Source organism: Pan paniscus, chromosome 18, assembly GCF_029289425.2.
Source record: "Pan paniscus chromosome 18, NHGRI_mPanPan1-v2.0_pri, whole genome shotgun sequence".
NCBI classification, from domain to species: Eukaryota; Metazoa; Chordata; class Mammalia; order Primates; family Hominidae; genus Pan; species Pan paniscus.
The window spans coordinates 51,220,733-51,247,369 of NC_073267.2; positions in this window are offsets into that span (position 1 = coordinate 51,220,733).

The following is a 26,637-nucleotide window of genomic DNA, read 5'->3' on the forward strand; positions in this document are numbered from 1 at the left end:
TTATTTCCATATAAAAAGAGGAAAATTCTCAGAAACTTCTTCGTGATGTTTGCATTCAAGTCACAGAGTTGAGCATTCCCTTTTACAGAGCAGGTTGGAAACAGTCTTTTTGTAGTATCTGGAAGTGGACATTCTGAACGCTTTGAGGCCTATGATGAAAAAGGAAATCTCTTCCCATAAAAACTAGACAGAAGCATTCTCAGAAACTTGTTTCTGATGTGTGTACTCAACTCACAGGGTTGGACCTATCGTTTGATAGAGCAGTTTTGAAACACTCCTTCTGTGCGATCTGCAAGTGGATATTTGGATAGCTTTGAGAATTTCGTTGGAAACGGAAATAACATCGTATAAAATCTAGACTGATGCATTCTCAGAAACTTCTTTGTGATGATTGAATTCACGTCACAGAGTTGAACATTCGCTTTCATAGAGCAAGTTTGAAACACTCTCTTTGTAGAATCTGGAAGTGGACATTTGGAGTGCTTTGGGGCCTATGGTGAAAAAGGAAATCCCTTCCCATGAAAACTAGACAGAAGTATTCTCCGAAACTTCGTTGTGATGTGTGTACTCAACTAACAGACTTGAACCTTTCTTTTGATAGAGCAGTTTTGAAACACTCTTTTTGTACGATCTGCAAGTGGATATTTCGATAGCTTTGAGGATTTCGTTGGAAACAGGAATATCATCGTATAAAATCTAGACAGATGGATTCTCAGAAATTTCTTTATGATGATTGCATTCAAGTCACAGAGGTGAACATTCGCTTTCATAGAGCAGGTTTAAACACTCTTTTTGTAGAATCTGGAAGTGGACATTTGGAGTACTTTGAGGCCTATGTTGAAAAAGGTAATCTCTTCCATAAGAACTAGACAGAAGCATTCTCAGAAACTTGTTTCTGATGTGTGTACTCAACAAACAGACTTGAACCTTTCTTTTGATAGAGCAGTTTTGAAACACTCTTGTTATAGAATCTGCAAGTGGATATTTGGATTTCTTTGAGGATTTCGTTGGAAACCCGAATATCTCCGTATAAAAAGAAGAAGAATTCTCAGAAACGTCTTTGTGATGTTTGCATTCAAGTCACAGAGTTTAGCATTTCCTTTTACAGAGTACGTTTGAAACAGTCTTTTTGTAGTGTCTGGGAGTGGACATTCCGAACGCTTTCTGGCCTGTGGTGAAAAAGGAAATCTATTCCCATAAAAACTAGACAGAAGCATTCTCAGAAACTAGTTTGTGATGTGTGTACTCAACTAACAGAGTTGAACCTTTCTTTTGATAGAGGAGTTCTGAAACACTCTTTTTGTACGATCTGCAAGTGGATATTTGGATAGCTTTGAGGATTTCGTTGGAAACGGGAATATCACCGTATAAAATCTAGACAGATGCATTCTCAGAAACTTCTTTATGATGATTGCATTCAAGGCACAGACTTGAACATTTGCTTTCATAGAGCAGGTTTGAAACACTCTTTTTGTAGGATCTGGAAGTGGACATTTGGAGCGCTTTGAGGCCTATGGTGAAAAAGGAAATCTCTTCCCATAAAAACTAGACAGAAGCATTCTCAGAAACTTGTTTCTGATGTGTGCACTCAACTAACAGAGTTGAACCTGTCTTTTGATAGAGCAGTTGGGAAACACTCTTGTTATAGAATCTGCAAGTGGATATTTGGATTGCTTTTAGGATTTCCTTGGAAACGCGATTATTTCCATATAAAAAGAGGAAAATTCTCAGAAACTTCTTCGTGATGTTTGCATTCAAGTCACAGAGTTGAGCATTCCCTTTTACAGAGCAGGTTGGAAACAGTCTTTTTGTAGTATCTGGAAGTGGACATTCTGAACGCTTTGAGGCCTATGATGAAAAAGGAAATCTCTTCCCATAAAAACTAGACAGAAGCATTCTCAGAAACTTGTTTCTGATGTGTGTACTCAACTCACAGGGTTGGACCTATCGTTTGATAGAGCAGTTTTGAAACACTCCTTCTGTTCGATCTGCAAGTGGATATTTGGATAGCTTTGAGAATTTCGTTGGAAACGGAAATAACATCGTATAAAATCTAGACTGATGCATTCTCAGAAACTTCTTTGTGATGATTGAATTCACGTCACAGAGTTGAACATTCGCTTTCATAGAGCAAGTTTGAAACACTCTCTTTGTAGAATCTGGAAGTGGACATTTGGAGTGCTTTGGGGCCTATGGTGAAAAAGGAAATCCCTTCCCATGAAAACTAGACAGAAGTATTCTCCGAAACTTCGTTGTGATGTGTGTACTCAACTAACAGACTTGAACCTTTCTTTTGATAGAGCAGTTTTGAAACACTCTTTTTGTACGATCTGCAAGTGGATATTTGGATAGCTTTGAGGATTTCGTTGGAAACGGGAATATCATCGTATAAAATCTAGACAGATGGATTCTCAGAAATTTCTTTATGATGATTGCATTCAAGTCACAGAGGTGAACATTCGCTTTCATAGAGCAGGTTTAAACACTCTTTTTGTAGAATCTGGAAGTGGACATTTGGAGTACTTTGAGGCCTATGTTGAAAAAGGAAATCTCTTCCATAAGAACTAGACAGAAGCATTCTCAGAAACTTGTTTCTGATGTGTGTACTCAACAAACAGACTTGAACCTTTCTTTTGATAGAGCAGTTTTGAAACACTCTTGTTATAGAATCTGCAAGTGGATATTTGGATTTCTTTGAGGATTTCGTTGGAAACCCGAATATCTCCGTATAAAAAGAAGAAGCATTCTCAGAAACGTCTTTGTGATGTTTGCATTCAAGTCACAGAGTTTAGCATTTCCTTTTACAGAGTACGTTTGAAACAGTCTTTTTGTAGTGTCTGGGAGTGGACATTCCGAACGCTTTCTGGCCTGTGGTGAAAAAGGAAATCTATTCCCATAAAAACTAGACAGAAGCATTCTCAGAAACTAGTTTGTGATGTGTGTACTCAACTAACAGAGTTGAACCTTTCTTTTGATAGAGGAGTTCTGAAACACTCTTTTTGTACGATCTACAAGTGGATATTTGGATAGCTTTGAGGATTTCGTTGGAAACGGGAATATCACCGTATAAAATCTAGACAGATGCATTCTCAGAAACTTCTTTATGATGATTGCATTCAAGGCACAGACTTGAACATTTGCTTTCATAGAGCAGGTTTGAAACACTCTTTTTGTAGGATCTGGAAGTGGACATTTGGAGCGCATTGAGGCCTATGGTGAAAAAGGAAATCTCTTCCCATAAAAACTAGACAGAAGCATTCTCAGAAACTTGTTTCTGATGTGTGCACTCAACTAACAGAGTTGAACCTGTCTTTTGATAGAGCAGTTGGGAAACACTCTTGTTATAGAATCTGCAAGTGGATATTTGGATTGCTTTTAGGATTTCCTTGGAAACGCGATTATTTCCATATAAAAAGAGGAAAATTCTCAGAAACTTCTTCGTGATGTTTGCATTCAAGTCACAGAGTTGAGCATTCCCTTTTACAGAGCAGGTTGGAAACAGTCTTTTTGTAGTATCTGGAAGTGGACATTCTGAACGCTTTGAGGCCTATGATGAAAAAGGAAATCTCTTCCCATAAAAACTAGACAGAAGCATTCTCAGAAACTTGTTTCTGATGTGTGTACTCAACTCACAGGGTTGGACCTATCGTTTGATAGAGCAGTTTTGAAACACTCCTTCTGTGCGATCTGCAAGTGGATATTTGGATAGCTTTGAGAATTTCGTTGGAAACGGAAATAACATCGTATAAAATCTAGACTGATGCATTCTCAGAAACTTCTTTGTGATGATTGAATTCACGTCACAGAGTTGAACATTCGCTTTCATAGAGCAAGTTTGAAACACTCTCTTTGTAGAATCTGGAAGTGGACATTTGGAGTGCTTTGGGGCCTATGGTGAAAAAGGAAATCCCTTCCCATGAAAACTAGACAGAAGCATTGTCAGAAACTTGTTTCTGATGTGTGCACTCAACTAACAGAGTTCAACGTTTCTTTTGATAAAGCAGTTTTAAACACTCTTGTTATAGAATCTACAAGGGGATATTTGGATTGCTTTGAGGATTTCGTTGGCAGCGGAATTGTCTCCATATAAAAAGAAGAAGCATTCTCAGAAACTTCTTTGTTATGTTTGCATTGAAGTCACAGGGATGTGCATTCCCATTTACAGAGCAGGTTTCAAACAGACTTTTTGTAGTATCTGGAAGTGGACATTCCGAACGCGTTGAGGCCAAAGGTGAAAAAGGAAATTTCTTCCCATAAAAACTAGACAGAAGCATTCTCAGAAACTTGTTTGTGATGGGTGTACTCCACTAACAGAGTAGAACATTTCTTTTGATAGAGCAGTTTTGAAACACTCTTTTTGTGTGATCTGCAAGTGGATATTTGGATAGCTTTAAGGATTTCGTTGGAAACGGGAATATCATCGGATAAAATCTAGACAGATGCATTCTCAGAAACTTCTTTATGATGATTGCATTCAAGTCACAGAGTTGAACATTCGCTTTCGTAGAGCAGGTTTGAAACACTCTTTTTGTACATTCTGGAAGTGGACATTTGGAGCGCTTTGAGGCCTGTGGTGAAAAAGGAAATTTCTTCCCATAAAAACTAGACTGAAGCATTCTCAGAAACTTGTTTCTGATGTGTGTACTTAACTAACAGATTTGAACCTTTCTTTTGATAGAGAAGATTTGAAACACTCTTGTTATAGTATCTGCAGGTGGATATGTGGAATGCTTTGAGGATTTCGTTGGAAACGGGATTATCTCCATATAAAAAGAAGAAGCATTCTCAGAAACTTCTTTGGGATGTTTGCATTCAATTCACAGGGTTGAGCATTCCTTTGTACTGAGCAGGTTTGAAACAGTCTTTTTGTAGGATCTGGAAGTGGACATTCCGAACGCTTTCATGCCTACGGTGAAAAAGGAAATCTCTTCCCATAAAAACTAGACAGAAGTATTCTCCGAAACTTCGTTGTGATGTGTGTACTCAACTAACAGAGTTGAACCTTTCTTTTGATAGAGCAGTTTTGAAACACTCTTTTTGTACGATCTGCAAGTGGATATTTCGATAGCTTTGAGGATTTCGTTGGAAACGGGAATATCATCGTATACAATCTAGACAGATGGATTCTCAGAAATTTCTTTATGATGATTGCATTCAAGTCACAGAGGTGAACATTCGCTTTCATAGAGCAGGTTTAAACACTCTTTTTGTAGAATCTGGAAGTGGACATTTGGAGTACTTTGAGGCCTATGTTGAAAAAGGAAATCTCTTCCATAAGAACTAGACAGAAGCATTCTCAGAAACTTGTTTCTGATGTGTGTACTCAACAAACAGACTTGAACCTTTCTTTTGATAGAGCAGTTTTGAAACACTCTTGTTATAGAATCTGCAAGTGGATATTTGGATTTCTTTGAGGATTTCGTTGGAAACCCGAATATCTCCGTATAAAAAGAAGAAGCATTCTCAGAAACGTCTTTGTGATGTTTGCATTCAAGTCACAGAGTTTAGCATTTCCTTTTACAGAGTACGTTTGAAACAGTCTTTTTGTAGTGTCTGGGAGTGGACATTCCGAACGCTTTCTGGCCTGTGGTGAAAAAGGAAATCTATTCCCATAAAAACTAGACAGAAGCATTCTCAGAAACTAGTTTGTGATGTGTGTACTCAACTAACAGAGTTGAACCTTTCTTTTGATAGAGGAGTTCTGAAACACTCTTTTTGTACGATCTGCAAGTGGATATTTGGATAGCTTTGAGGATTTCGTTGGAAACGGGAATATCACCGTATAAAATCTAGACAGATGCATTCTCAGAAACTTCTTTATGATGATTGCATTCAAGGCACAGACTTGAACATTTGCTTTCATAGAGCAGGTTTGAAACACTCTTTTTGTAGGATCTGGAAGTGGACATTTGGAGCGCTTTGAGGCCTATGGTGAAAAAGGAAATCTCTTCCCATAAAAACTAGACAGAAGCATTCTCAGAAACTTGTTTCTGATGTGTGCACTCAACTAACAGAGTTGAACCTGTCTTTTGATAGAGCAGTTGGGAAACACTCTTGTTATAGAATCTGCAAGTGGATATTTGGATTGCTTTTAGGATTTCCTTGGAAACGCGATTATTTCCATATAAAAAGAGGAAAATTCTCAGAAACTTCTTCGTGATGTTTGCATTCAAGTCACAGAGTTGAGCATTCCCTTTTACAGAGCAGGTTGGAAACAGTCTTTTTGTAGTATCTGGAAGTGGACATTCTGAACGCTTTGAGGCCTATGATGAAAAAGGAAATCTCTTCCCATAAAAACTAGACAGAAGCATTCTCAGAAACTTGTTTCTGATGTGTGTACTCAACTCACAGGGTTGGACCTATCGTTTGATAGAGCAGTTTTGAAACACTCCTTCTGTGCGATCTGCAAGTGGATATTTGGATAGCTTTGAGAATTTCGTTGGAAACGGAAATAACATCGTATAAAATCTAGACTGATGCATTCTCAGAAACTTCTTTGTGATGATTGCATTCACGTCACAGAGTTGAACATTCGCTTTCATAGAGCAAGTTTGAAACACTCTCTTTGTAGAATCTGGAAGTGGACATTTGGAGTGCTTTGGGGCCTATGGTGAAAAAGGAAATCCCTTCCCATGAAAACTAGACAGAAGTATTCTCCGAAACTTCGTTGTGATGTGTGTACTCAACTAACAGACTTGAACCTTTCTTTTGATAGAGCAGTTTTGAAACACTCTTTTTGTACGATCTGCAAGTGGATATTTGGATAGCTTTGAGGATTTCGTTGGAAACAGGAATATCATCGTATAAAATCTAGACAGATGGATTCTCAGAAATTTCTTTATGATGATTGCATTCAAGTCACAGAGGTGAACATTCGCTTTCATAGAGCAGGTTTAAACACTCTTTTTGTAGAATCTGGAAGTGGACATTTGGAGTACTTTGAGGCCTATGTTGAAAAAGGTAATCTCTTCCATAAGAACTAGACAGAAGCATTCTCAGAAACTTGTTTCTGATGTGTGTACTCAACAAACAGACTTGAACCTTTCTTTTGATAGAGCAGTTTTGAAACACTCTTGTTATAGAATCTGCAAGTGGATATTTGGATTTCTTTGAGGATTTCGTTGGAAACCCGAATATCTCCGTATAAAAAGAAGAAGCATTCTCAGAAACGTCTTTGTGATGTTTGCATTCAAGTCACAGAGTTTAGCATTTCCTTTTACAGAGTACGTTTGAAACAGTCTTTTTGTAGTGTCTGGGAGTGGACATTCCGGACGCTTTCTGGCCTGTGGTGAAAAAGGAAATCTATTCCCATAAAAACTAGACAGAAGCATTCTCAGAAACTAGTTTGTGATGTGTGTACTCAACTAACAGAGTTGAACCTTTCTTTTGATAGAGGAGTTCTGAAACACTCTTTTTGTACGATCTGCAAGTGGATATTTGGATAGCTTTGAGGATTTCGTTGGAAACGGGAATATCACCGTATAAAATCTAGACAGATGCATTCTCAGAAACTTCTTTATGATGATTGCATTCAAGGCACAGACTTGAACATTTGCTTTCATAGAGCAGGTTTGAAACACTCTTTTTGTAGGATCTGGAAGTGGACATTTGGAGCGCTTTGAGGCCTATGGTGAAAAAGGAAATCTCTTCCCATAAAAACTAGACAGAAGCATTCTCAGAAACTTGTTTCTGATGTGTGCACTCAACTAACAGAGTTGAACCTGTCTTTTGATAGAGCAGTTGGGAAACACTCTTGTTATAGAATCTGCAAGTGGATATTTGGATTGCTTTTAGGATTTCCTTGGAAACGCGATTATTTCCATATAAAAAGAGGAAAATTCTCAGAAACTTCTTCGTGATGTTTGCATTCAAGTCACAGAGTTGAGCATTCCCTTTTACAGAGCAGGTTGGAAACAGTCTTTTTGTAGTATCTGGAAGTGGACATTCTGAACGCTTTGAGGCCTATGATGAAAAAGGAAATCTCTTCCCATAAAAACTAGACAGAAGCATTCTCAGAAACTTGTTTCTGATGTGTGTACTCAACTCACAGGGTTGGACCTATCGTTTGATAGAGCAGTTTTGAAACACTCCTTCTGTGCGATCTGCAAGTGGATATTTGGATAGCTTTGAGAATTTCGTTGGAAACGGAAATAACATCGTATAAAATCTAGACTGATGCATTCTCAGAAACTTCTTTGTGATGATTGAATTCACGTCACAGAGTTGAACATTCGCTTTCATAGAGCAAGTTTGAAACACTCTCTTTGTAGAATCTGGAAGTGGACATTTGGAGTGCTTTGGGGCCTATGGTGAAAAAGGAAATCCCTTCCCATGAAAACTAGACAGAAGTATTCTCCGAAACTTCGTTGTGATGTGTGTACTCAACTAACAGACTTGAACCTTTCTTTTGATAGAGCAGTTTTGAAACACTCTTTTTGTACGATCTGCAAGTGGATATTTGGATAGCTTTGAGGATTTCGTTGGAAACAGGAATATCATCGTATACAATCTAGACAGATGGATTCTCAGAAATTTCTTTATGATGATTGCATTCAAGTCACAGAGGTGAACATTCGCTTTCATAGAGCAGGTTTAAACACTCTTTTTGTAGAATCTGGAAGTGGACATTTGGAGTACTTTGAGGCCTATGTTGAAAAAGGAAATCTCTTCCATAAGAACTAGACAGAAGCATTCTCAGAAACTTGTTTCTGATGTGTGTACTCAACAAACAGACTTGAACCTTTCTTTTGATAGAGCAGTTTTGAAACACTCTTGTTATAGAATCTGCAAGTGGATATTTGGATTTCTTTGAGGATTTCGTTGGAAACCCGAATATCTCCGTATAAAAAGAAGAAGCATTCTCAGAAACGTCTTTGTGATGTTTGCATTCAAGTCACAGAGTTTAGCATTTCCTTTTACAGAGTACGTTTGAAACAGTCTTTTTGTAGTGTCTGGGAGTGGACATTCCGAACGCTTTCTGGCCTGTGGTGAAAAAGGAAATCTATTCCCATAAAAACTAGACAGAAGCATTCTCAGAAACTAGTTTGTGATGTGTGTACTCAACTAACAGAGTTGAACCTTTCTTTTGATAGAGGAGTTCTGAAACACTCTTTTTGTACGATCTGCAAGTGGATATTTGGATAGCTTTGAGGATTTCGTTGGAAACGGGAATATCACCGTATAAAATCTAGACAGATGCATTCTCAGAAACTTCTTTATGATGATTGCATTCAAGGCACAGACTTGAACATTTGCTTTCATAGAGCAGGTTTGAAACACTCTTTTTGTAGGATCTGGAAGTGGACATTTGGAGCGCATTGAGGCCTATGGTGAAAAAGGAAATCTCTTCCCATAAAAACTAGACAGAAGCATTCTCAGAAACTTGTTTCTGATGTGTGCACTCAACTAACAGAGTTGAACCTGTCTTTTGATAGAGCAGTTGGGAAACACTCTTGTTATAGAATCTGCAAGTGGATATTTGGATTGCTTTTAGGATTTCCTTGGAAACGCGATTATTTCCATATAAAAAGAGGAAAATTCTCAGAAACTTCTTCGTGATGTTTGCATTCAAGTCACAGAGTTGAGCATTCCCTTTTACAGAGCAGGTTGGAAACAGTCTTTTTGTAGTATCTGGAAGTGGACATTCTGAACGCTTTGAGGCCTATGATGAAAAAGGAAATCTCTTCCCATAAAAACTAGACAGAAGCATTCTCAGAAACTTGTTTCTGATGTGTGTACTCAACTCACAGGGTTGGACCTATCGTTTGATAGAGCAGTTTTGAAACACTCCTTCTGTGCGATCTGCAAGTGGATATTTGGATAGCTTTGAGAATTTCGTTGGAAACGGAAATAACATCGTATAAAATCTAGACTGATGCATTCTCAGAAACTTCTTTGTGATGATTGAATTCACGTCACAGAGTTGAACATTCGCTTTCATAGAGCAAGTTTGAAACACTCTCTTTGTAGAATCTGGAAGTGGACATTTGGAGTGCTTTGGGGCCTATGGTGAAAAAGGAAATCCCTTCCCATGAAAACTAGACAGAAGCATTGTCAGAAACTTGTTTCTGATGTGTGCACTCAACTAACAGAGTTCAACGTTTCTTTTGATAAAGCAGTTTTGAAACACTCTTGTTATAGAATCTACAAGGGGATATTTGGATTGCTTTGAGGATTTCGTTGGCAGCGGAATTATCTCCATATAAAAAGAAGAAGCATTCTCAGAAACTTCTTTGTTATGTTTGCATTGAAGTCACAGGGATGTGCATTCCCATTTACAGAGCAGGTTTCAAACAGACTTTTTGTAGTATCTGGAAGTGGACATTCCGAACGCGTTGAGGCCAAAGGTGAAAAAGGAAATTTCTTCCCATAAAAACTAGACAGAAGCATTCTCAGAAACTTGTTTGTGATGGGTGTACTCCACTAACAGAGTAGAACTTTTCTTTTGATAGAGCAGTTTTGAAACACTCTTTTTGTGTGATCTGCAAGTGGATATTTGGATAGCTTTAAGGATTTCGTTGGAAACGGGAATATCATCGGATAAAATCTAGACAGATGCATTCTCAGAAACTTCTTTATGATGATTGCATTCAAGTCACAGAGTTGAACATTCGCTTTCGTAGAGCAGGTTTGAAACACTCTTTTTGTACATTCTGGAAGTGGACATTTGGAGCGCTTTGAGGCCTGTGGTGAAAAAGGAAATTTCTTCCCATAAAAACTAGACTGAAGCATTCTCAGAAACTTGTTTCTGATGTGTGTACTTAACTAACAGATTTGAACCTTTCTTTTGATAGAGAAGATTTGAAACACTCTTGTTATAGTATCTGCAGGTGGATATGTGGAATGCTTTGAGGATTTCGTTGGAAACAGGATTATCTCCATATAAAAAGAAGAAGCATTCTCAGAAACTTCTTTGGGATGTTTGCATTCAATTCACAGGGTTGAGCATTCCCTTGTACTGAGCAGGTTTGAAACAGTCTTTTTGTAGGATCTGGAAGTGGACATTCCGAACGCTTTCATGCCTACGGTGAAAAAGGAAATCTCTTCCCATAAAAACTAGACAGAAGTATTCTCCGAAACTTCGTTGTGATGTGTGTACTCAACTAACAGAGTTGAACCTTTCTTTTGATAGAGCAGTTTTGAAACACTCTTTTTGTACGATCTGCAAGTGGATATTTCGATAGCTTTGAGGATTTCGTTGGAAACGGGAATATCATCGTATACAATCTAGACAGATGGATTCTCAGAAATTTCTTTATGATGATTGCATTCAAGTCACAGAGGTGAACATTCGCTTTCATAGAGCAGGTTTAAACACTCTTTTTGTAGAATCTGGAAGTGGACATTTGGAGTACTTTGAGGCCTATGTTGAAAAAGGAAATCTCTTCCATAAGAACTAGACAGAAGCATTCTCAGAAACTTGTTTCTGATGTGTGTACTCAACAAACAGACTTGAACCTTTCTTTTGATAGAGCAGTTTTGAAACACTCTTGTTATAGAATCTGCAAGTGGATATTTGGATTTCTTTGAGGATTTCGTTGGAAACCCGAATATCTCCGTATAAAAAGAAGAAGCATTCTCAGAAACGTCTTTGTGATGTTTGCATTCAAGTCACAGAGTTTAGCATTTCCTTTTACAGAGTACGTTTGAAACAGTCTTTTTGTAGTGTCTGGGAGTGGACATTCCGAACGCTTTCTGGCCTGTGGTGAAAAAGGAAATCTATTCCCATAAAAATTAGACAGAAGCATTCTCAGAAACTAGTTTGTGATGTGTGTACTCAACTAACAGAGTTGAACCTTTCTTTTGATAGAGGAGTTCTGAAACACTCTTTTTGTACGATCTGCAAGTGGATATTTGGATAGCTTTGAGGATTTCGTTGGAAACGGGAATATCACCGTATAAAATCTAGACAGATGCATTCTCAGAAACTTCTTTATGATGATTGCATTCAAGGCACAGACTTGAACATTTGCTTTCATAGAGAAGGTTTGAAACACTCTTTTTGTAGGATCTGGAAGTGGACATTTGGAGCGCATTGAGGCCTATGGTGAAAAAGGAAATCTCTTCCCATAAAAACTAGACAGAAGCATTCTCAGAAACTTGTTTCTGATGTGTGCACTCAACTAACAGAGTTGAACCTGTCTTTTGATAGAGCAGTTGGGAAACACTCTTGTTATAGAATCTGCAAGTGGATATTTGGATTGCTTTTAGGATTTCCTTGGAAACGCGATTATTTCCATATAAAAAGAGGAAAATTCTCAGAAACTTCTTCGTGATGTTTGCATTCAAGTCACAGAGTTGAGCATTCCCTTTTACAGAGCAGGTTGGAAACAGTCTTTTTGTAGTATCTGGAAGTGGACATTCTGAACGCTTTGAGGCCTATGATGAAAAAGGAAATCTCTTCCCATAAAAACTAGACAGAAGCATTCTCAGAAACTTGTTTCTGATGTGTGTACTCAACTCACAGGGTTGGACCTATCGTTTGATAGAGCAGTTTTGAAACACTCCTTCTGTGCGATCTGCAAGTGGATATTTGGATAGCTTTGAGAATTTCGTTGGAAACGGAAATAACATCGTATAAAATCTAGACTGATGCATTCTCAGAAACTTCTTTGTGATGATTGAATTCACGTCACAGAGTTGAACATTCGCTTTCATAGAGCAAGTTTGAAACACTCTCTTTGTAGAATCTGGAAGTGGACATTTGGAGTGCTTTGGGGCCTATGGTGAAAAAGGAAATCCCTTCCCATGAAAACTAGACAGAAGCATTGTCAGAAACTTGTTTCTGATGTGTGCACTCAACTAACAGAGTTCAACGTTTCTTTTGATAAAGCAGTTTTGAAACACTCTTGTTATAGAATCTACAAGGGGATATTTGGATTGCTTTGAGGATTTCGTTGGCAGCGGAATTATCTCCATATAAAAAGAAGAAGCATTCTCAGAAACTTCTTTGTTATGTTTGCATTGAAGTCACAGGGATGTGCATTCCCATTTACAGAGCAGGTTTCAAACAGACTTTTTGTAGTATCTGGAAGTGGACATTCCGAACGCGTTGAGGCCAAAGGTGAAAAAGGAAATTTCTTCCCATAAAAACTAGACAGAAGCATTCTCAGAAACTTGTTTGTGATGGGTGTACTCCACTAACAGAGTAGAACTTTTCTTTTGATAGAGCAGTTTTGAAACACTCTTTTTGTGTGATCTGCAAGTGGATATTTGGATAGCTTTAAGGATTTCGTTGGAAACGGGAATATCATCGGATAAAATCTAGACAGATGCATTCTCAGAAACTTCTTTATGATGATTGCATTCAAGTCACAGAGTTGAACATTCGCTTTCGTAGAGCAGGTTTGAAACACTCTTTTTGTACATTCTGGAAGTGGACATTTGGAGCGCTTTGAGGCCTGTGGTGAAAAAGGAAATTTCTTCCCATAAAAACTAGACTGAAGCATTCTCAGAAACTTGTTTCTGATGTGTGTACTTAACTAACAGATTTGAACCTTTCTTTTGATAGAGAAGATTTGAAACACTCTTGTTATAGTATCTGCAGGTGGATATGTGGAATGCTTTGAGGATTTCGTTGGAAACAGGATTATCTCCATATAAAAAGAAGAAGCATTCTCAGAAACTGCTTTGGGATGTTTGCATTCAATTCACAGGGTTGAGCATTCCCTTGTACTGAGCAGGTTTGAAACAGTCTTTTTGTAGGATCTGGAAGTGGACATTCCGAACGCTTTCATGCCTACGGTGAAAAAGGAAATCTCTTCCCATAAAAACTAGACAGAAGTATTCTCCGAAACTTCGTTGTGATGTGTGTACTCAACTAACAGAGTTGAACCTTTCTTTTGATAGAGCAGTTTTGAAACACTCTTTTTGTACGATCTGCAAGTGGATATTTCGATAGCTTTGAGGATTTCGTTGGAAACGGGAATATCATCGTATACAATCTAGACAGATGGATTCTCAGAAATTTCTTTATGATGATTGCATTCAAGTCACAGAGGTGAACATTCGCTTTCATAGAGCAGGTTTAAACACTCTTTTTGTAGAATCTGGAAGTGGACATTTGGAGTACTTTGAGGCCTATGTTGAAAAAGGAAATCTCTTCCATAAGAACTAGACAGAAGCATTCTCAGAAACTTGTTTCTGATGTGTGTACTCAACAAACAGACTTGAACCTTTCTTTTGATAGAGCAGTTTTGAAACACTCTTGTTATAGAATCTGCAAGTGGATATTTGGATTTCTTTGAGGATTTCGTTGGAAACCCGAATATCTCCGTATAAAAAGAAGAAGCATTCTCAGAAACGTCTTTGTGATGTTTGCATTCAAGTCACAGAGTTTAGCATTTCCTTTTACAGAGTACGTTTGAAACAGTCTTTTTGTAGTGTCTGGGAGTGGACATTCCGAACGCTTTCTGGCCTGTGGTGAAAAAGGAAATCTATTCCCATAAAAACTAGACAGAAGCATTCTCAGAAACTAGTTTGTGATGTGTGTACTCAACTAACAGAGTTGAACCTTTCTTTTGATAGAGGAGTTCTGAAACACTCTTTTTGTACGATCTGCAAGTGGATATTTGGATAGCTTTGAGGATTTCGTTGGAAACGGGAATATCACCGTATAAAATCTAGACAGATGCATTCTCAGAAACTTCTTTATGATGATTGCATTCAAGGCACAGACTTGAACATTTGCTTTCATAGAGCAGGTTTGAAACACTCTTTTTGTAGGATCTGGAAGTGGACATTTGGAGCGCTTTGAGGCCTATGGTGAAAAAGGAAATCTCTTCCCATAAAAACTAGACAGAAGCATTCTCAGAAACTTGTTTCTGATGTGTGCACTCAACTAACAGAGTTGAACCTGTCTTTTGATAGAGCAGTTGGGAAACACTCTTGTTATAGAATCTGCAAGTGGATATTTGGATTGCTTTTAGGATTTCCTTGGAAACGCGATTATTTCCATATAAAAAGAGGAAAATTCTCAGAAACTTCTTCGTGATGTTTGCATTCAAGTCACAGAGTTGAGCATTCCCTTTTACAGAGCAGGTTGGAAACAGTCTTTTTGTAGTATCTGGAAGTGGACATTCTGAACGCTTTGAGGCCTATGATGAAAAAGGAAATCTCTTCCCATAAAAACTAGACAGAAGCATTCTCAGAAACTTGTTTCTGATGTGTGTACTCAACTCACAGGGTTGGACCTATCGTTTGATAGAGCAGTTTTGAAACACTCCTTCTGTGCGATCTGCAAGTGGATATTTGGATAGCTTTGAGAATTTCGTTGGAAACGGAAATAACATCGTATAAAATCTAGACTGATGCATTCTCAGAAACTTCTTTGTGATGATTGAATTCACGTCACAGAGTTGAACATTCGCTTTCATAGAGCAAGTTTGAAACACTCTCTTTGTAGAATCTGGAAGTGGACATTTGGAGTGCTTTGGGGCCTATGGTGAAAAAGGAAATCCCTTCCCATGAAAACTAGACAGAAGCATTGTCAGAAACTTGTTTCTGATGTGTGCACTCAACTAACAGAGTTCAACGTTTCTTTTGATAAAGCAGTTTTGAAACACTCTTGTTATAGAATCTACAAGGGGATATTTGGATTGCTTTGAGGATTTCGTTGGCAGCGGAATTATCTCCATATAAAAAGAAGAAGCATTCTCAGAAACTTCTTTGTTATGTTTGCATTGAAGTCACAGGGATGTGCATTCCCATTTACAGAGCAGGTTTCAAACAGACTTTTTGTAGTATCTGGAAGTGGACATTCCGAACGCGTTGAGGCCAAAGGTGAAAAAGGAAATTTCTTCCCATAAAAACTAGACAGAAGCATTCTCAGAAACTTGTTTGTGATGGGTGTACTCCACTAACAGAGTAGAACTTTTCTTTTGATAGAGCAGTTTTGAAACACTCTTTTTGTGTGATCTGCAAGTGGATATTTGGATAGCTTTAAGGATTTCGTTGGAAACGGGAATATCATCGGATAAAATCTAGACAGATGCATTCTCAGAAACTTCTTTATGATGATTGCATTCAAGTCACAGAGTTGAACATTCGCTTTCGTAGAGCAGGTTTGAAACACTCTTTTTGTACATTCTGGAAGTGGACATTTGGAGCGCTTTGAGGCCTGTGGTGAAAAAGGAAATTTCTTCCCATAAAAACTAGACTGAAGCATTCTCAGAAACTTGTTTCTGATGTGTGTACTTAACTAACAGATTTGAACCTTTCTTTTGATAGAGAAGATTTGAAACACTCTTGTTATAGTATCTGCAGGTGGATATGTGGAATGCTTTGAGGATTTCGTTGGAAACAGGATTATCTCCATATAAAAAGAAGAAGCATTCTCAGAAACTGCTTTGGGATGTTTGCATTCAATTCACAGGGTTGAGCATTCCCTTGTACTGAGCAGGTTTGAAACAGTCTTTTTGTAGGATCTGGAAGTGGACATTCCGAACGCTTTCATGCCTACGGTGAAAAAGGAAATCTCTTCCCATAAAAACTAGACAGAAGTATTCTCCGAAACTTCGTTGTGATGTGTGTACTCAACTAACAGAGTTGAACCTTTCTTTTGATAGAGCAGTTTTGAAACACTCTTTTTGTACGATCTGCAAGTGGATATTTCGATAGCTTTGAGGATTTCGTTGGAAACGGGAATATCATCGTATACAATCTAGACAGATGGATTCTCAGAAATTTCTTTATGATGATTGCATTCAAGTCACAGAGGTGAACATTCGCTTTCATAGAGCAGGTTTAAACACTCTTTTTGTAGAATCTGGAAGTGGACATTTGGAGTACTTTGAGGCCTATGTTGAAAAAGGAAATCTCTTCCATAAGAACTAGACAGAAGCATTCTCAGAAACTTGTTTCTGATGTGTGTACTCAACAAACAGACTTGAACCTTTCTTTTGATAGAGCAGTTTTGAAACACTCTTGTTATAGAATCTGCAAGTGGATATTTGGATTTCTTTGAGGATTTCGTTGGAAACCCGAATATCTCCGTATAAAAAGAAGAAGCATTCTCAGAAACGTCTTTGTGATGTTTGCATTCAAGTCACAGAGTTTAGCATTTCCTTTTACAGAGTACGTTTGAAACAGTCTTTTTGTAGTGTCTGGGAGTGGACATTCCGAACGCTTTCTGGCCTGTGGTGAAAAAGGAAATCTATTCCCATAAAAACTAGACAGAAGCATTCTCAGAAACTAGTTTGTGATGTGTGTACTCAACTAACAGAGTTGAACCTTTCTTTTGATAGAGGAGTTCTGAAACACTCTTTTTGTACGATCTGCAAGTGGATATTTGGATAGCTTTGAGGATTTCGTTGGAAACGGGAATATCACCGTATAAAATCTAGACAGATGCATTCTCAGAAACTTCTTTATGATGATTGCATTCAAGGCACAGACTTGAACATTTGCTTTCATAGAGCAGGTTTGAAACACTCTTTTTGTAGGATCTGGAAGTGGACATTTGGAGCGCTTTGAGGCCTATGGTGAAAAAGGAAATCTCTTCCCATAAAAACTAGACAGAAGCATTCTCAGAAACTTGTTTCTGATGTGTGCACTCAACTAACAGAGTTGAACCTGTCTTTTGATAGAGCAGTTGGGAAACACTCTTGTTATAGAATCTGCAAGTGGATATTTGGATTGCTTTTAGGATTTCCTTGGAAACGCGATTATTTCCATATAAAAAGAGGAAAATTCTCAGAAACTTCTTCGTGATGTTTGCATTCAAGTCACAGAGTTGAGCATTCCCTTTTACAGAGCAGGTTGGAAACAGTCTTTTTGTAGTATCTGGAAGTGGACATTCTGAACGCTTTGAGGCCTATGATGAAAAAGGAAATCTCTTCCCATGAAAACTAGACAGAAGCATTCTCAGAAACTTGTTTCTGATGTGTGTACTCAACTCACAGGGTTGGACCTATCGTTTGATAGAGCAGTTTTGAAACACTCCTTCTGTGCGATCTGCAAGTGGATATTTGGATAGCTTTGAGAATTTCGTTGGAAACGGAAATAACATCGTATAAAATCTAGACTGATGCATTCTCAGAAACTTCTTTGTGATGATTGAATTCACGTCACAGAGTTGAACATTCGCTTTCATAGAGCAAGTTTGAAACACGCTCTTTGTAGAATCTGGAAGTGGACATTTGGAGTGCTTTGGGGCCTATGGTGAAAAAGGAAATCCCTTCCCATGAAAACTAGACAGAAGTATTCTCCGAAACTTCGTTGTGATGTGTGTACTCAACTAACAGACTTGAACCTTTCTTTTGATAGAGCAGTTTTGAAACACTCTTTTTGTACGATCTGCAAGTGGATATTTGGATAGCTTTGAGGATTTCGTTGGAAACAGGAATATCATCGTATAAAATCTAGACAGATGGATTCTCAGAAATTTCTTTATGATGATTGCATTCAAGTCACAGAGGTGAACATTCGCTTTCATAGAGCAGGTTTAAACACTCTTTTTGTAGAATCTGGAAGTGGACATTTGGAGTACTTTGAGGCCTATGTTGAAAAAGGAAATCTCTTCCATAAGAACTAGACAGAAGCATTCTCAGAAACTTGTTTCTGATGTGTGTACTCAACAAACAGACTTGAACCTTTCTTTTGATAGAGCAGTTTTGAAACACTCTTGTTATAGAATCTGCAAGTGGATATTTGGATTTCTTTGAGGATTTCGTTGGAAACCCGAATATCTCCGTATAAAAAGAAGAAGCATTCTCAGAAACGTCTTTGTGATGTTTGCATTCAAGTCACAGAGTTTAGCATTTCCTTTTACAGAGTACGTTTGAAACAGTCTTTTTGTAGTGTCTGGGAGTGGACATTCCGAACGCTTTCTGGCCTGTGGTGAAAAAGGAAATCTATTCCCATAAAAACTAGACAGAAGCATTCTCAGAAACTAGTTTGTGATGTGTGTACTCAACTAACAGAGTTGAACCTTTCTTTTGATAGAGGAGTTCTGAAACACTCTTTTTGTACGATCTGCAAGTGGATATTTGGATAGCTTTGAGGATTTCGTTGGAAACGGGAATATCACCGTATAAAATCTAGACAGATGCATTCTCAGAAACTTCTTTATGATGATTGCATTCAAGGCACAGACTTGAACATTTGCTTTCATAGAGCAGGTTTGAAACACTCTTTTTGTAGGATCTGGAAGTGGACATTTGGAGCGCTTTGAGGCCTATGGTGAAAAAGGAAATCTCTTCCCATAAAAACTAGACAGAAGCATTCTCAGAAACTTGTTTCTGATGTGTGCACTCAACTAACAGAGTTGAACCTGTCTTTTGATAGAGCAGTTGGGAAACACTCTTGTTATAGAATCTGCAAGTGGATATTTGGATTGCTTTTAGGATTTCTTTGGAAACGCGATTATTTCCATATAAAAAGAGGAAAATTCTCAGAAACTTCTTCGTGATGTTTGCATTCAAGTCACAGAGTTGAGCATTCCCTTTTACAGAGCAGGTTGGAAACAGTCTTTTTGTAGTATCTGGAAGTGGACATTCTGAACGCTTTGAGGCCTATGATGAAAAAGGAAATCTCTTCCCATAAAAACTAGACAGAAGCATTCTCAGAAACTTGTTTCTGATGTGTGTACTCAACTCACAGGGTTGGACCTATCGTTTGATAGAGCAGTTTTGAAACACTCCTTCTGTGCGATCTGCAAGTGGATATTTGGATAGCTTTGAGAATTTCGTTGGAAACGGAAATAACATCGTATAAAATCTAGACTGATGCATTCTCAGAAACTTCTTTGTGATGATTGAATTCACGTCACAGAGTTGAACATTCGCTTTCATAGAGCAAGTTTGAAACACTCTCTTTGTAGAATCTGGAAGTGGACATTTGGAGTGCTTTGGGGCCTATGGTGAAAAAGGAAATCCCTTCCCATGAAAACTAGACAGAAGTATTCTCCGAAACTTCGTTGTGATGTGTGTACTCAACTAACAGACTTGAACCTTTCTTTTGATAGAGCAGTTTTGAAACACTCTTTTTGTACGATCTGCAAGTGGATATTTGGATAGCTTTGAGGATTTCGTTGGAAACAGGAATATCATCGTATAAAATCTAGACAGATGGATTCTCAGAAATTTCTTTATGATGATTGCATTCAAGTCACAGAGGTGAACATTCGCTTTCATAGAGCAGGTTTAAACACTCTTTTTGTAGAATCTGGAAGTGGACATTTGGAGTACTTTGAGGCCTATGTTGAAAAAGGAAATCTCTTCCATAAGAACTAGACAGAAGCATTCTCAGAAACTTGTTTCTGATGTGTGTACTCAACAAACAGACTTGAACCTTTCTTTTGATAGAGCAGTTTTGAAACACTCTTGTTATAGAATCTGCAAGTGGATATTTGGATTTCTTTGAGGATTTCGTTGGAAACCCGAATATCTCCGTATAAAAAGAAGAAGCATTCTCAGAAACGTCTTTGTGATGTTTGCATTCAAGTCACAGAGTTTAGCATTTCCTTTTACAGAGTACGTTTGAAACAGTCTTTTTGTAGTGTCTGGGAGTGGACATTCCGAACGCTTTCTGGCCTGTGGTGAAAAAGGAAATCTATTCCCATAAAAACTAGACAGAAGCATTCTCAGAAACTAGTTTGTGATGTGTGTACTCAACTAACAGAGTTGAACCTTTCTTTTGATAGAGGAGTTCTGAAACACTCTTTTTGTACGATCTGCAAGTGGATATTTGGATAGCTTTGAGGATTTCGTTGGAAACGGGAATATCACCGTATAAAATCTAGACAGATGCATTCTCAGAAACTTCTTTATGATGATTGCATTCAAGGCACAGACTTGAACATTTGCTTTCATAGAGCAGGTTTGAAACACTCTTTTTGTAGGATCTGGAAGTGGACATTTGGAGCGCATTGAGGCCTATGGTGAAAAAGGAAATCTCTTCCCATAAAAACTAGACAGAAGCATTCTCAGAAACTTGTTTCTGATGTGTGCACTCAACTAACAGAGTTGAACCTGTCTTTTGATAGAGCAGTTGGGAAACACTCTTGTTATAGAATCTGCAAGTGGATATTTGGATTGCTTTTAGGATTTCCTTGGAAACGCGATTATTTCCATATAAAAAGAGGAAAATTCTCAGAAACTTCTTCGTGATGTTTGCATTCAAGTCACAGAGTTGAGCATTCCCTTTTACAGAGCAGGTTGGAAACAGTCTTTTTGTAGTATCTGGAAGTGGACATTCTGAACGCTTTGAGGCCTATGATGAAAAAGGAAATCTCTTCCCATAAAAACTAGACAGAAGCATTCTCAGAAACTTGTTTCTGATGTGTGTACTCAACTCACAGGGTTGGACCTATCGTTTGATAGAGCAGTTTTGAAACACTCCTTCTGTGCGATCTGCAAGTGGATATTTGGATAGCTTTGAGAATTTCGTTGGAAACGGAAATAACATCGTATAAAATCTAGACTGATGCATTCTCAGAAACTTCTTTGTGATGATTGAATTCACGTCACAGAGTTGAACATTCGCTTTCATAGAGCAAGTTTGAAACACTCTCTTTGTAGAATCTGGAAGTGGACATTTGGAGTGCTTTGGGGCCTATGGTGAAAAAGGAAATCCCTTCCCATGAAAACTAGACAGAAGCATTGTCAGAAACTTGTTTCTGATGTGTGCACTCAACTAACAGAGTTCAACGTTTCTTTTGATAAAGCAGTTTTGAAACACTCTTGTTATAGAATCTACAAGGGGATATTTGGATTGCTTTGAGGATTTCGTTGGCAGCGGAATTATCTCCATATAAAAAGAAGAAGCATTCTCAGAAACTTCTTTGTTATGTTTGCATTGAAGTCACAGGGATGTGCATTCCCATTTACAGAGCAGGTTTCAAACAGACTTTTTGTAGTATCTGGAAGTGGACATTCCGAACGCGTTGAGGCCAAAGGTGAAAAAGGAAATTTCTTCCCATAAAAACTAGACAGAAGCATTCTCAGAAACTTGTTTGTGATGGGTGTACTCCACTAACAGAGTAGAACTTTTCTTTTGATAGAGCAGTTTTGAAACACTCTTTTTGTGTGATCTGCAAGTGGATATTTGGATAGCTTTAAGGATTTCGTTGGAAACGGGAATATCATCGGATAAAATCTAGACAGATGCATTCTCAGAAACTTCTTTATGATGATTGCATTCAAGTCACAGAGTTGAACATTCGCTTTCGTAGAGCAGGTTTGAAACACTCTTTTTGTACATTCTGGAAGTGGACATTTGGAGCGCTTTGAGGCCTGTGGTGAAAAAGGAAATTTCTTCCCATAAAAACTAGACTGAAGCATTCTCAGAAACTTGTTTCTGATGTGTGTACTTAACTAACAGATTTGAACCTTTCTTTTGATAGAGAAGATTTGAAACACTCTTGTTATAGTATCTGCAGGTGGATATGTGGAATGCTTTGAGGATTTCGTTGGAAACAGGATTATCTCCATATAAAAAGAAGAAGCATTCTCAGAAACTTCTTTGGGATGTTTGCATTCAATTCACAGGGTTGAGCATTCCCTTGTACTGAGCAGGTTTGAAACAGTCTTTTTGTAGGATCTGGAAGTGGACATTCCGAACGCTTTCATGCCTACGGTGAAAAAGGAAATCTCTTCCCATAAAAACTAGACAGAAGTATTCTCCGAAACTTCGTTGTGATGTGTGTACTCAACTAACAGAGTTGAACCTTTCTTTTGATAGAGCAGTTTTGAAACACTCTTTTTGTACGATCTGCAAGTGGATATTTCGATAGCTTTGAGGATTTCGTTGGAAACGGGAATATCATCGTATACAATCTAGACAGATGGATTCTCAGAAATTTCTTTATGATGATTGCATTCAAGTCACAGAGGTGAACATTCGCTTTCATAGAGCAGGTTTAAACACTCTTTTTGTAGAATCTGGAAGTGGACATTTGGAGTACTTTGAGGCCTATGTTGAAAAAGGAAATCTCTTCCATAAGAACTAGACAGAAGCATTCTCAGAAACTTGTTTCTGATGTGTGTACTCAACAAACAGACTTGAACCTTTCTTTTGATAGAGCAGTTTTGAAACACTCTTGTTATAGAATCTGCAAGTGGATATTTGGATTTCTTTGAGGATTTCGTTGGAAACCCGAATATCTCCGTATAAAAAGAAGAAGCATTCTCAGAAACGTCTTTGTGATGTTTGCATTCAAGTCACAGAGTTTAGCATTTCCTTTTACAGAGTACGTTTGAAACAGTCTTTTTGTAGTGTCTGGGAGTGGACATTCCGAACGCTTTCTGGCCTGTGGTGAAAAAGGAAATCTATTCCCATAAAAACTAGACAGAAGCATTCTCAGAAACTAGTTTGTGATGTGTGTACTCAACTAACAGAGTTGAACCTTTCTTTTGATAGAGGAGTTCTGAAACACTCTTTTAGTACGATCTGCAAGTGGATATTTGGATAGCTTTGAGGATTTCGTTGGAAACGGGAATATCACCGTATAAAATCTAGACAGATGCATTCTCAGAAACTTCTTTATGATGATTGCATTCAAGGCACAGACTTGAACATTTGCTTTCATAGAGCAGGTTTGAAACACTCTTTTTGTAGGATCTGGAAGTGGACATTTGGAGCGCTTTGAGGCCTATGGTGAAAAAGGAAATCTCTTCCCATAAAAACTAGACAGAAGCATTCTCAGAAACTTGTTTCTGATGTGTGCACTCAACTAACAGAGTTGAACCTGTCTTTTGATAGAGCAGTTGGGAAACACTCTTGTTATAGAATCTGCAAGTGGATATTTGGATTGCTTTTAGGATTTCCTTGGAAACGCGATTATTTCCATATAAAAAGAGGAAAATTCTCAGAAACTTCTTCGTGATGTTTGCATTCAAGTCACAGAGTTGAGCATTCCCTTTTACAGAGCAGGTTGGAAACAGTCTTTTTGTAGTATCTGGAAGTGGACATTCTGAACGCTTTGAGGCCTATGATGAAAAAGGAAATCTCTTCCCATAAAAACTAGACAGAAGCATTCTCAGAAACTTGTTTCTGATGTGTGTACTCAACTCACAGGGTTGGACCTATCGTTTGATAGAGCAGTTTTGAAACACTCCTTCTGTGCGATCTGCAAGTGGATATTTGGATAGCTTTGAGAATTTCGTTGGAAACGGAAATAACATCGTATAAAATCTAGACTGATGCATTCTCAGAAACTTCTTTGTGATGATTGAATTCACGTCACAGAGTTGAACATTCGCTTTCATAGAGCAAGTTTGAAACACGCTCTTTGTAGAATCTGGAAGTGGACATTTGGAGTGCTTTGGGGCCTATGGTGAAAAAGGAAATCCCTTCCCATGAAAACTAGACAGAAGTATTCTCCGAAACTTCGTTGTGATGTGTGTACTCAACTAACAGACTTGAACCTTTCTTTTGATAGAGCAGTTTTGAAACACTCTTTTTGTACGATCTGCAAGTGGATATTTGGATAGCTTTGAGGATTTCGTTGGAAACAGGAATATCATCGTATAAAATCTAGACAGATGGATTCTCAGAAATTTCTTTATGATGATTGCATTCAAGTCACAGAGGTGAACATTCGCTTTCATAGAGCAGGTTTAAACACTCTTTTTGTAGAATCTGGAAGTGGACATTTGGAGTACTTTGAGGCCTATGTTGAAAAAGGTAATCTCTTCCATAAGAACTAGACAGAAGCATTCTCAGAAACTTGTTTCTGATGTGTGTACTCAACAAACAGACTTGAACCTTTCTTTTGATAGAGCAGTTTTGAAACACTCTTGTTATAGAATCTGCAAGTGGATATTTGGATTTCTTTGAGGATTTCGTTGGAAACCCGAATATCTCCGTATAAAAAGAAGAAGCATTCTCAGAAACGTCTTTGTGATGTTTGCATTCAAGTCACAGAGTTTAGCATTTCCTTTTACAGAGTACGTTTGAAACAGTCTTTTTGTAGTGTCTGGGAGTGGACATTCCGAACGCTTTCTGGCCTGTGGTGAAAAAGGAAATCTATTCCCATAAAAACTAGACAGAAGCATTCTCAGAAACTAGTTTGTGATGTGTGTACTCAACTAACAGAGTTGAACCTTTCTTTTGATAGAGGAGTTCTGAAACACTCTTTTTGTACGATCTGCAAGTGGATATTTGGATAGCTTTGAGGATTTCGTTGGAAACGGGAATATCACCGTATAAAATCTAGACAGATGCATTCTCAGAAACTTCTTTATGATGATTGCATTCAAGGCACAGACTTGAACATTTGCTTTCATAGAGCAGGTTTGAAACACTCTTTTTGTAGGATCTGGAAGTGGACATTTGGAGCGCTTTGAGGCCTATGGTGAAAAAGGAAATCTCTTCCCATAAAAACTAGACAGAAGCATTCTCAGAAACTTGTTTCTGATGTGTGCACTCAACTAACAGAGTTGAACCTGTCTTTTGATAGAGCAGTTGGGAAACACTCTTGTTATAGAATCTGCAAGTGGATATTTGGATTGCTTTTAGGATTTCCTTGGAAACGCGATTATTTCCATATAAAAAGAGGAAAATTCTCAGAAACTTCTTCGTGATGTTTGCATTCAAGTCACAGAGTTGAGCATTCCCTTTTACAGAGCAGGTTGGAAACAGTCTTTTTGTAGTATCTGGAAGTGGACATTCTGAACGCTTTGAGGCCTATGATGAAAAAGGAAATCTCTTCCCATAAAAACTAGACAGAAGCATTCTCAGAAACTTGTTTCTGATGTGTGTACTCAACTCACAGGGTTGGACCTATCGTTTGATAGAGCAGTTTTGAAACACTCCTTCTGTGCGATCTGCAAGTGGATATTTGGATAGCTTTGAGAATTTCGTTGGAAACGGAAATAACATCGTATAAAATCTAGACTGATGCATTCTCAGAAACTTCTTTGTGATGATTGAATTCACGTCACAGAGTTGAACATTCGCTTTCATAGAGCAAGTTTGAAACACTCTCTTTGTAGAATCTGGAAGTGGACATTTGGAGTGCTTTGGGGCCTATGGTGAAAAAGGAAATCCCTTCCCATGAAAACTAGACAGAAGTATTCTCCGAAACTTCGTTGTGATGTGTGTACTCAACTAACAGACTTGAACCTTTCTTTTGATAGAGCAGTTTTGAAACACTCTTTTTGTACGATCTGCAAGTGGATATTTGGATAGCTTTGAGGATTTCGTTGGAAACAGGAATATCATCGTATACAATCTAGACAGATGGATTCTCAGAAATTTCTTTATGATGATTGCATTCAAGTCACAGAGGTGAACATTCGCTTTCATAGAGCAGGTTTAAACACTCTTTTTGTAGAATCTGGAAGTGGACATTTGGAGTACTTTGAGGCCTATGTTGAAAAAGGAAATCTCTTCCATAAGAACTAGACAGAAGCATTCTCAGAAACTTGTTTCTGATGTGTGTACTCAACAAACAGACTTGAACCTTTCTTTTGATAGAGCAGTTTTGAAACACTCTTGTTATAGAATCTGCAAGTGGATATTTGGATTTCTTTGAGGATTTCGTTGGAAACCCGAATATCTCCGTATAAAAAGAAGAAGCATTCTCAGAAACGTCTTTGTGATGTTTGCATTCAAGTCACAGAGTTTAGCATTTCCTTTTACAGAGTACGTTTGAAACAGTCTTTTTGTAGTGTCTGGGAGTGGACATTCCGAACG